Genomic DNA, 10,401 nt, shown 5'->3' with positions numbered 1-10,401 from the left:
TTGGGTATCTCTGTAAATCTTGGCATAAAGATAAGATAGATTCAATGATATTCAAATGAAAAAAGAACTGAAGTCACTAACTCCTCTGTCACCTTTAGTTTTCTGCCGGAACCACCTGGCAGCGAACCAGGATTCCTGATTTAGGGGGTGACGACTGGGAAAAGAAATAGACAAGAGACAAACAGATGGGGTCAGGAGGACGACAGCCCAAGTCAGCAGCCCAAGAAGACTGTGAGCTTAAGACTGCAGCCCGTTTATTTCTAAATCCAGGCTTAGATACTTTCTTGAAACCAGGGAACTGCCAGGGGTTACATTCATACAAAGTGGTAAATCTCAGGACAAGGCCATAAAACAATAAAGCAATAAAGTAATAAATTGATAAGGTCAGGGAGTTCACAGTACAGATAATGTAGCTCAAAAGTTCCTAGGCATGGCGCCATACATGACAGCTCATATCTTTGTGTGGTTATCTTACTGAGTTATGCAGATTCATGGGTTAGTCTGACTCCACATTCCAGCTCCCAACAGTTTTCCTTAGTTGTTTTTTTTGTTGCTGTTGTTTTTGTTTTTGCCAGTCCTGGGCTTGAGCTCAGGACCTGAGCACTGTCCTTAGACTTTCTCAAGGCTGGAGCTCTACTACTTGAGCCTCAGCACCACTTCCAGCTTTTTTCTATGTATGTGGTACCGAGGACTTGAACATGGGTCCTCATGCATGCTAGGCAAGCACTCTACCACTAGGCCAAACTCCTGGCTCCTCTATCACCTTTATAGTAACAATTTTTTTTAAACTGAAGTCTTGAGTAGTTAAAAATAACTTAGCTAATTACACTGTGGGTGGGAATGTAAACTCGTTCAACCACTATGGAAAGCAGTATGGCATTTCCTCAAAAGACTAAACATAGAGCTCCCCTATAATCCAGCAATTCCACTACTTGGCATTTACCCAATCGTCCAGAAACAAGGTCAGACTAAATCCACTAGCACAACGATGTTCATTGCAGCACTATTAACCATAGCAAAGATATGGAACCAACCCAGATGCCCCTCAGTTGATGAGTGGATCAACAAGATGTGGTATTTGTACACAATGGAATTCGATGCTGCCGTCAAAAAGAATGACAGCGCCCCATTTGTAAAGAAATGGAAAGACTTAGAAAAAAAATCATATTAAGCGAAGTAAGCCAGACTCAAAGGAACATAGGCTCAATGGTTTCCCTCATTTGTCATAATTAGTATAAACCTTGGACTCTCTTAGCAGAGACTTACAATAGAACAAAACCTAGATGCATAAGGCCATATAGGATGAGGCTAAACAAAAAGACCTTTAGGATATGGAAACAAGAGCCGTATAATGTGTGACTATTGTTCTTAATGTACAATATTATTTCTCATCTCTTTTCTTGTCCCTTGGTTATTCTCATATTGTTACAGTATCTTACCTTGTTATCTGGTATATTTTATATATTTTTATTTGCTTATTTGAAATAGGATAGGGAAGGGGAGAAACAAGATGAGGGGAGGGAGTGGGAGGAAGAAAATGGGGCAAAAACATGAGAAAGGGTATCAATGTTTGTGAAGTAATGCACCTTCTATTCAGTGAATATAATTTAACTCTTCTATTATTTACAATTAAAACAGAAGTATATAATTCCATTGTGTATATATACTACATCTTTTTTTTGAGCTTTTATATGTGTTTATTCTTCATTTAACTTTAAAACACTACTATAGTTGAATATTACAACAAAAAACAATAGCAAGTAGTGAGCTTATGATTACAGTCCTTCACTCATTCACTACTGCATTTAAAATGCCAGTAGTGCTATTCACTGGCCCCGTTACGAGGTCTGACAGTGAACACCACCCGTAGGGTGATGCTCATCGTCCTCATACGCTTCTCCATTATAATGGCGCCGTCTCTCCTGATTTGGATCAAAGTCCACCAGTTCTACCTGATCCATCTCATCAGTCTCTTCCACTTCCTTCCTCTCAGGAAGGAGTTTTTCCAGCAAAGAGAGTTTATCAGGAGAGAGGAAGCCATTTTCAGGAAAGTTTACCTTAAATTCAATGATTAGGCGCCCCTTTTCATATGGTCGTCGGTAAATTGGCATGCCTTCATTTAGCACACACTTAATATCTCCATGCTTGACAATCTGACCTGGATGAGAAGTGATGACTATGGTTCTGTTGTCAAGAGTGGAGATTGGCTTTTGGAAGCCACATAATGCTTCCACCAGCTGAATATCCATACACATGAAAAGGTCTTCTCCTCGTCTTGTAAAAACAGCATGGTCCTTCTGATCTAATACAATAATGATATCTCCAGGTTCCAATCCTGGTTCTTGGTCTCCTTCACCGTGGAATGTTATCTTCTGGCCATCTTTCATGCCTTTGTCAATATGAACTTCCAGAATCTTCTTCTCTCGAACTATCTTCCTTCCATTGCAGCTTTTACATCTATCTTTAGGACTGATCCTTTCTCCATGGCCCTGGCACTCCATGCACACGGATTGAATTTGCTGAACCATTCCAGGTCCTATCTGATGAATTCGTATTTGCATCCCAGTACCTCGGCAGTTGGGACAGCATTCCACTGCCCCCTTTTTACCACCACGGCCTTCACATTTGTCACAAATCACATTCTTTTGCAGAGCCAGTTTCCTTGTTGCACCGTTATACAAATCTTCCAAGGTAACCGAGAGCTGATGCACAACATTTTTACCTCGCCTTTCTCTCTGCATTCTTCCTCCTCCTCCAAAAAACATATCAAAGATGTCCATGGGGGAGCCAAAACCACCACCTGCTCCACCCTCCTTAATTGCCTGTTCTCCTCCTTTGTCATATAATTCTCTTTTCTTGGCATCAGAGAGAACCTCATAAGCTTGAGAAATCTGTTTAAACTTTTCTCCCTCATTAGGATTCTTATCAGGGTGGTACTTCAAGGCCAGTTTCCTGTAAGCCTTTTTCAATTCTTCCTGGGTGGCATTGGGTTTGACTCCCAAAACATCATAGTAAGTGGTTTCTTTCACCATTTTGTGGCCGGTGAGCGGGCTGGGGCCGGTGAGGGAGCGGGAAGGAGCTCGTAGCTATGCGCAGCTAGGGCAGCCGCGGCTCCTCCAACCTCTCCCCGAGCGTTCTGGAAAGTTCCGCCTATACTACATCTTAATCCATTCACCTACTAAGGGGTGTCTGGGCTGGTTCTACATCTTAGCTATTGTAAATAATGTCCTGTAATATTTTTATACATGCAAATTAATATTTTTCTATACCTCTTTCTAAAACTCCTCCCCATTTATTATAAATTTTAATGCATCAGTATTCCATTTTCACAAATGCATCTAGTGTAGTTTGATAATATTTGTCTACTCAGAACTCTTCTTTCTTTTTGCCCTCCCTTCTGCTGAGATATTTCACTCTAAACTCCTTAAATACATGTCCTCAATTTTGTCCCATGAGATTCTTATCTCCAATTAACCACTCAAAAGCCAGAAGTGGAGTTGTAGCTTAAAGTGGTAGAGCACTACTAGGCTTGTTACATACATATATACATACATACATACATACATACATACATACATACATACATACATACACACACACGCACACACACACACACACACGCACACACACACACACACATATATTATTCATCCTATATATATGCTTCTAATGGTTCTCTGAATATCACTTGTGTTTATTGTGATAATCATTGCTATTTTTAGTTTTATTAATATGGGTCTTCTCCTCTTTCTTTTATAATTGGTTAGGAGTTTACCAATTCTGTTTATCTTATCAAACAATCAACTTCTCTTTGAACTGATTTCTGAATCTTTATTAGTCTCTACTTCATTAATTTCTCCCCTGATCACTATTTTCTGTTTTCCATGTACTTGATATTGGGTTTGGCTTGTTCTTATATTTCATTGGGTTTTCTAAGCTTTATTAAGTTTTTTTTTTGAGATCTCTCTTACTTTTTAAAGTAGGCAGCTCTCATATATAGTCCCCTAATAATGCTGCCGTTGCTGTGTCTCAGTAATTCTGGCACATTATGCTTTATTTATTTATTCTTTCTTTTGTCAGTTAAAGAGCTTTAACTCTGGGCCTGGGTGCTGTCCCTGAGCTCTTCAGCTCAAATCTACTGCCCTACCCCTTAAGCCACAGCATGACTTCTGTTTTCTGGTGGTTATTTGGAGATAAGAGTATCACGGACGTTAGTGCCAGGATTGGCTTTGAACTCGAATCCTCAGATCTCAGCCTCCTGAGTTTCTAGGATTATAGGCAAGAGCCACCATACCCAGCTAAGTTATGCTTTATTTCAAACTAGGAATTTTTTATTACCCTCTTTATATCTTTGATGATATACTGATCATCAAAACTAAGTGAAGTTTTCAGTCTGTATGTGTTTGAGGGTTTTTTTTATCATTTATCTCTTTTACTGAATTCCAGTTTCATCCCATTATAGTATGATAAAATATAGGAAGTTATTTTAATTTTCTTATATTTCTTAATATTTGCATTATGTCCTAAAATATAATTTACTATGTTTTTTTGTTTGTTTGTTTGATGATACTAGGGTTTTAACTTGGGGAATCAAGCATGCTAAGAAAGTGGACATACTGCTTTACTCCCTGCCCTTCTACTTAAGGATTGTTTGTTTCATTTATTTTTTGGAGTCTCATGTTTTTTCCAGGCTAGCTTTGGGACCCAACTCTCCTCCCCATACTTCCCTTCTAGCTGACTTCTTACTGACAGGTCTCACATGCCCACACATTAAAATGGGTCTCATTAACTTTTGTCCTGGCTGTCCTCAAACCATGATTCTCTCACTCTCCACCTGCTAACAAGCTGTGATTACACACATGGCTAACCGTAACTCTAAAGTTTACCTGATCTTTTTGGGTTTTGGTCTGGATTACTTATGTATTGGGGATTGTAGGGTGTTAAAGTTATACACAGCTATCATTGTGTTACAGTCTATGGTGGTAGGGGCATGCACGCGCGTGTGTGTGTGTGTGTGTATGTGTGTGTGTGTGTGTTACTGAAGTTCAAAATCAGGGCCTTGTACTTTCAAGGCAGGTGTTCTACCATGGAAGCCACATCCCTAGGTGATTTCTTTGTTTATATGTCCAGTAATGCTGGTTTTATGAAACTGGTTATACTGACATTTGGTGTTTATACATTTACAATTGTCATATTTTCCCTTTAACAATAATCAATGCCCTTTTTGTCTCTTCTGACTAATTTTGGTGTGTAGTCTGAATTACCAGGCTGAGAACAGCTATTCCTCTTTGCTCTAGGGAAATGTTTGCTTAGATAGATTTCTCCATCTTTCTGTTTTAAGCAGGTGTTTTGTCTTTGTCAGTGAGGTGCATGTTTGTTTTAAGCAAAAAAAAAAAAAGATTGGATTATTGTTTTTAAACTCAATCTGACAGCCTGTTTTTTTGTTTTGTTTTGGTTTTGGTTTTTTGCCAGTCCTGGGCTTGGGCTCAGGGCTTGAGCACTGTCCTTGGACTTTCTCAAGGGTAGCACTCTACCACTTGAGCTTCAGCACCACTTCTGGTTTTTTGTTTTTTTTTTTGCTATGTATGTGGGGTACTGAGGAGTAGAACCCGGATCTTCGTGCATGCTAAGCAAGCACTCTACCACTAGGCCAAACTCCCGGCCCCCCTGACAGCCTGTTTTTGGATTAGCTAGAACAGGTCAAGACATGCTCCATGGAGTTTCTCATGGAGCTTAGGCCCAGGGCTTGTCCCAGGCCTAAACTTGCTTTGGGCAGAGGATTATGGCTACTATTTGGTTCATCTCCAACAATATTTGCTATCTCTCCCAGGTTCCCAGAGTAGTGCAGCACTTGCGAAGTGGCATCCAGGCTCCCTTATAGTCCGTTCTAATACTCACTAAATAGTTTCTTGAGAATTTAATATTGGAGCTAAGAGATAAAAAAAAAATGAAAAAGGCTTATTAGAGGGGTGGGTTGGAATTGGTGGCTAGGGCAATTTTAGAAGCAAGTAGGATAGGATGTATCAAAGCATTAAAGTGGGAAGTAGCTTGAAGCTGCTATTAAAAAGGAGGCAATGTGGATGAATCTAAACTAAAGAAGAATCAGTAAGGAAGGCTGCAATGAGAAGAGGCTTCCAAGCAAGAAGCTTTGAACTGAAGAGCTCAGGGACAATACCCAGGCCAAGTTAAAGCCCCATGACCCACACACACAAAAAAAATCTAGGATCAGTAGAAAGTGGGAAATGTTTTGGGCAGGGATGATGTTTTAAGATTTGCCTTATGAAGAGATTAGTTTGTACACAGGATGGACACTAATTTCCTTAAGTAAGTACTGATGAAATATAGATGAAAAGGGATGAGGCTCAAGAATATAGGGAAAATAATGAGCCTGCAAAGATCAAGGGAAAACCTAAAAGGAGCAACAACTTTGTAGCTGGGATATGCTTACTAGGTAGAATCAACGATGTTATTGATGCTTTGACTATAAAGGATGACAGAAGAGGAGACTCCCAGGATTTGGCAAGGTACATTTGGGCTAATGATATCATAGCTTCCAGCAACTCATAAGAAATATACTCACAGCTGTAACATACTGGAGGGTGCCGGGGCCAACCGGCAGCAAACTAGGGTTCGCAGATTGGGATTCCTGAAATAGGGAGCAAGGACTAGGAAAAAATAGAAGAGAGACAAACAGATGGGGTTCAGGAGGGCTACAGCCCAAATCAGGAGCCACAGCTTAAGAAGCCTGTAGCCCAAGACCGTAGCCCAGTTTATTTCCAGTTCTCAATCTTAAATACACTTCTTTAAACTAGGGAACTGCCAGGGGCTACATTCGTACAAACAGTATCAAGTCTGAAATAGGTTGAATGAGAAGCTATCAAGTCCCAAAACAGGTTAAATGAGAAGCTATTGACACAGCCCAAAATCATGATAAGAGCTTACTTCCTTGTGTACTCAATTGTGCGGGTCCAAGGTCACTGACCCCACAGTCACGGTCACTGACCCCACAGTCAGTCCCCAACATCTCCCCCGTCTTTATTTAAAAGAAACACAAGTGCAATTTTTTACTCTTTTCTATACCCCTAATTTATCCTGTCGCATTTTCCAAAAATGACTTTGGTCCCTTGGTCTAACGGGGATTGATGGGCGGAGATTCAACTTCTGTGACTTCTTCAAGCTGACTCAGGGGTGTTGTCTCTGTGCTTGACCAGGGACCTTAAGAAGCCTAGCCTGTTTTATCAAGGGGTTGCAAGGATTAGATATTAGGAACAATAATTTACTCCAAACTAGAGATCATATTTGACATTTAACATCTGCACAAACCATCTTTGGCTACAGTAGTGTAGCTTACATAGCACCCATTTGCAAAGGCTTTTTCTTGATTGTCTGGGGAACTAAATTTCTGCAACCTTAAACAATGCTTCAGTTGTCAGATCTAAACAGATTAATAGAGACACAAGCCTCAGATCCACAAACTTTTCCTGAATTTGTGGCTGGTGTCAAAAATAAAAAATAAAAATTTTACTCAATTAGGACTTTAAACTACCCGCTATCACAGAAGATTGACAAGTTCCTGCCCAGTTATGAAAGGCACGGGCATTAGTAAGGCATGCTTACAAACTATTCTATGACCTCCCGGCTCTGATTAATTTGATTGGCCAAGCACAAGTGACTAAGATCTGACACCATCTCTGCCATCCAAGCAGAGGCTTTCGTGTCCCAGTAGTGTCTCTCCACACAGGGATAAACATGCCATTGGCATTTCACTTTGTTGGTTGCTGTACTTGAACTCGGGGCCTGGGTACTGTCTCTCAGCTCTCCAGCTCAAGGCTAGCACCCTACCACTATGAGTCCCGAGCTTGGTGCTTGAGTGCTTCCCCCCAGCTTTTCAGCTCAGAGCTAGCACTCTGCCACTTCAAGCTCCAAAACAACTCTGTCCTAGCATCCTGCTGGCAGATTAGACACCATAGTCTCACAGGGACTTTGCTTTGCCCGGGCAGGCTCAAAGCTGTGGCTTTCAGATCAATGAGTCCTACAAAAGGCCACGTTACTCCCAATTAAAGCAACCAGGTGGTCAACACAGAAATAGTCTCTAAGCATGAGCTTACCTAGAACCTGGTAAAAGCCAAAGTTACATCTGAATAAGGATTGCTGTCCTTCTCCATGGGCTAGCTGGAAGTTGCTATAAGGTAACTTACAAGAGCAAGCTGAAATAGCAATTAAGCAATTACTTTGGTAGTCCTAATTTTCCTTTTTTCTCTTTCTTTAAACATTTAAGACAACTTCACTTTCAAATATTGTTTAGAAACCCATTTCCAATGTTCTTAATAACTTTTACTGATACTGGCTTAAACAATTAACACCTTAGCCTTTATTTGCAATTGAAAAACCTTTAAGGGCACAAAGAACTCCTTCTGCCTTCAGGGCCCCTAAGGCTCAAGGCACTCCTCTTGCCTTTTAGAAAAAAGGGCTCTTTTGCAGTTTAGATTACTGTCTAGAACTCCAACAACAGTTTAAACTCAAGTAACAGTTTTTCCCTAATTCAAGAACTATAGACATCAGTGCACCAAAAGTCTAAGTCTGGACTTAGTTTCCTCTCCTTTTTTAAAATACACCCAATAGCATGGAGATAAACCTTTAAACATTCCTTTAAAATACTAATCACATTATCCACATTTTACCATCAGATTTCTAGTGTCAGTTTGCAAAAAAGGACAGGCAAAATTTCTGACATTGATGAACAATTTTACATTTAAATCTCTAATACATGTTTCCAAACTTTAACTTAAAGTAATAAATCCCAAATTCCCTAACACCTCTGTGATAAACAGGATACAATGTTTACAATGTAAACAGCTGTATGCCTTGCAATAAAATGCAGATTTCAGGATCTAGAAAAATATTTACCAGTTTTTCTTTAAGACAATGCAATAATCCTTTGAGACATAGGAAACATTCAAACCTAATATTTTTGTGGAAGTTTTAAGCTTAGATTTACCCAATTGTCTTTGTGTTTAAGTATAAATTTATCCATTGTTTTATACAGCATGCTGACAATTTAACCTTGAACATGTTCACTCACTCATTCACACACATTCATACTCAAAGATCATAAAGTGCGCAAAATTAATATTGGCCGTTCGTTTTCCGGAAGTTTGTGTCAAGAGAGTTTTGCCAATTTTACTCTTACAGATGAGAACTAGGTTCAAAACAAAACTTTTTGCAAGGCAACTTAGCTGGAATTTATTTTTCCAGGGCTTGTTACAACTGCAGACATGGGGGAGCGGCCATGCTAGGCCCAGAAATGTTCAAAAAAATAACAAGGATGTGTGCTTGAGTACGCACAGAAAAACCATACGGATCCATACTTAGAAATGGTACCAATTTTAAAAACAAAACTGGACAAGGAAAAATATGTAACACGAACAAGACAGAGAAACGGAGACTTTTAAATAATCAGACATTGACATATAACAAGAAAATTGGACTCAATCAGATACACTTAACACAAAAAAACATGAGCTCAAATGAATGTTTTCACCAAACAGTTATTTTTAGATTTAGACATGTCTTGCTGGTGGGACTCTCAGGTATGCCTTGTTATTGACAAGAAACTCAGAAGGGGAGGGGGGGTCAAGGCGTCCCTTGACCACCCAGGCCTCTGTTTTAGGCCCACAGTGCACCTTTTCAAACAAACAAACAAAAATAAAATAAAATAAAATAAAATAAAATAAAATAAAACGCAGACATACACGGGGGTCGGCCGACTTCTACTTACCTCTGGAGGCCTTTGCTTTTCACCTGGGCATCTTTTACAAAAAAGGTTATTAAGAAGAGGGATGGTAAAGACAAAAGAATGTCACATATTAAATTGTGTAGAGTCAATGAATATGTTAAAAGGTCCCTACATAATAGTAAAAGGAGGAGAAACACAGCTCACATGAATGTGTGGAACAAGTGGATCAGTAGCAGTCCCAATTGACATGCACAAATAACTCAGGTCCTTCCCACGTCGCAGGATGCACCACTGGAGGGTTGGGGGTGTAGGCCCAGTGAGTCGCTGCTTGGATGGCCACTGTTCGACCCATACCGGTTCTTCAGAGAGCCAATTTATGGGATCAGCATGAGGGGCAGGACAAACTACAGCCCCCGTTAAAGAATACCCTAATCCTTGTCTCGTAGGGTGAGACTGGGGTTGGAGTGGCTCTAGCTCCCCCTGTGCTGCTCGGCCTAGTCCCCTAAAGGGGAGGAGGCCTTGATCAAGTAACTGCTTAGTGACCGCAGCACTAGGACTGAACATATACACTCCCATTTTTTCCATGATATCACGACCCCATAAATTAATTGGCAGATGATCCAGGACAAATGGCTGAAAATGACCAGAGTGCCCTTCCTCATCTC

General features: G+C 40.2%; 1 pseudogene; it reads right to left on the bottom strand.

The window, feature by feature from the left end:
• Window positions 1–1,673: 1,673 nt before the first annotated feature.
• LOC150069429 (dnaJ homolog subfamily A member 1 pseudogene) lies at window positions 1,674–3,145 on the bottom strand (annotated as a pseudogene).
• Between the last annotated feature and the right edge of the window lie 7,256 nt (window positions 3,146–10,401).

This window comes from Megascapheus bottae, chromosome 1, assembly GCF_031878675.1.
Source record: "Megascapheus bottae isolate mThoBot1 chromosome 1, mThoBot2.hap1, whole genome shotgun sequence".
NCBI lineage: Eukaryota > Metazoa > Chordata > Mammalia > Rodentia > Geomyidae > Megascapheus > Megascapheus bottae.
The sequence above is the reverse complement of the archived record's forward strand: the minus strand, read 5'-3'. Positions and strand labels throughout refer to the sequence as shown.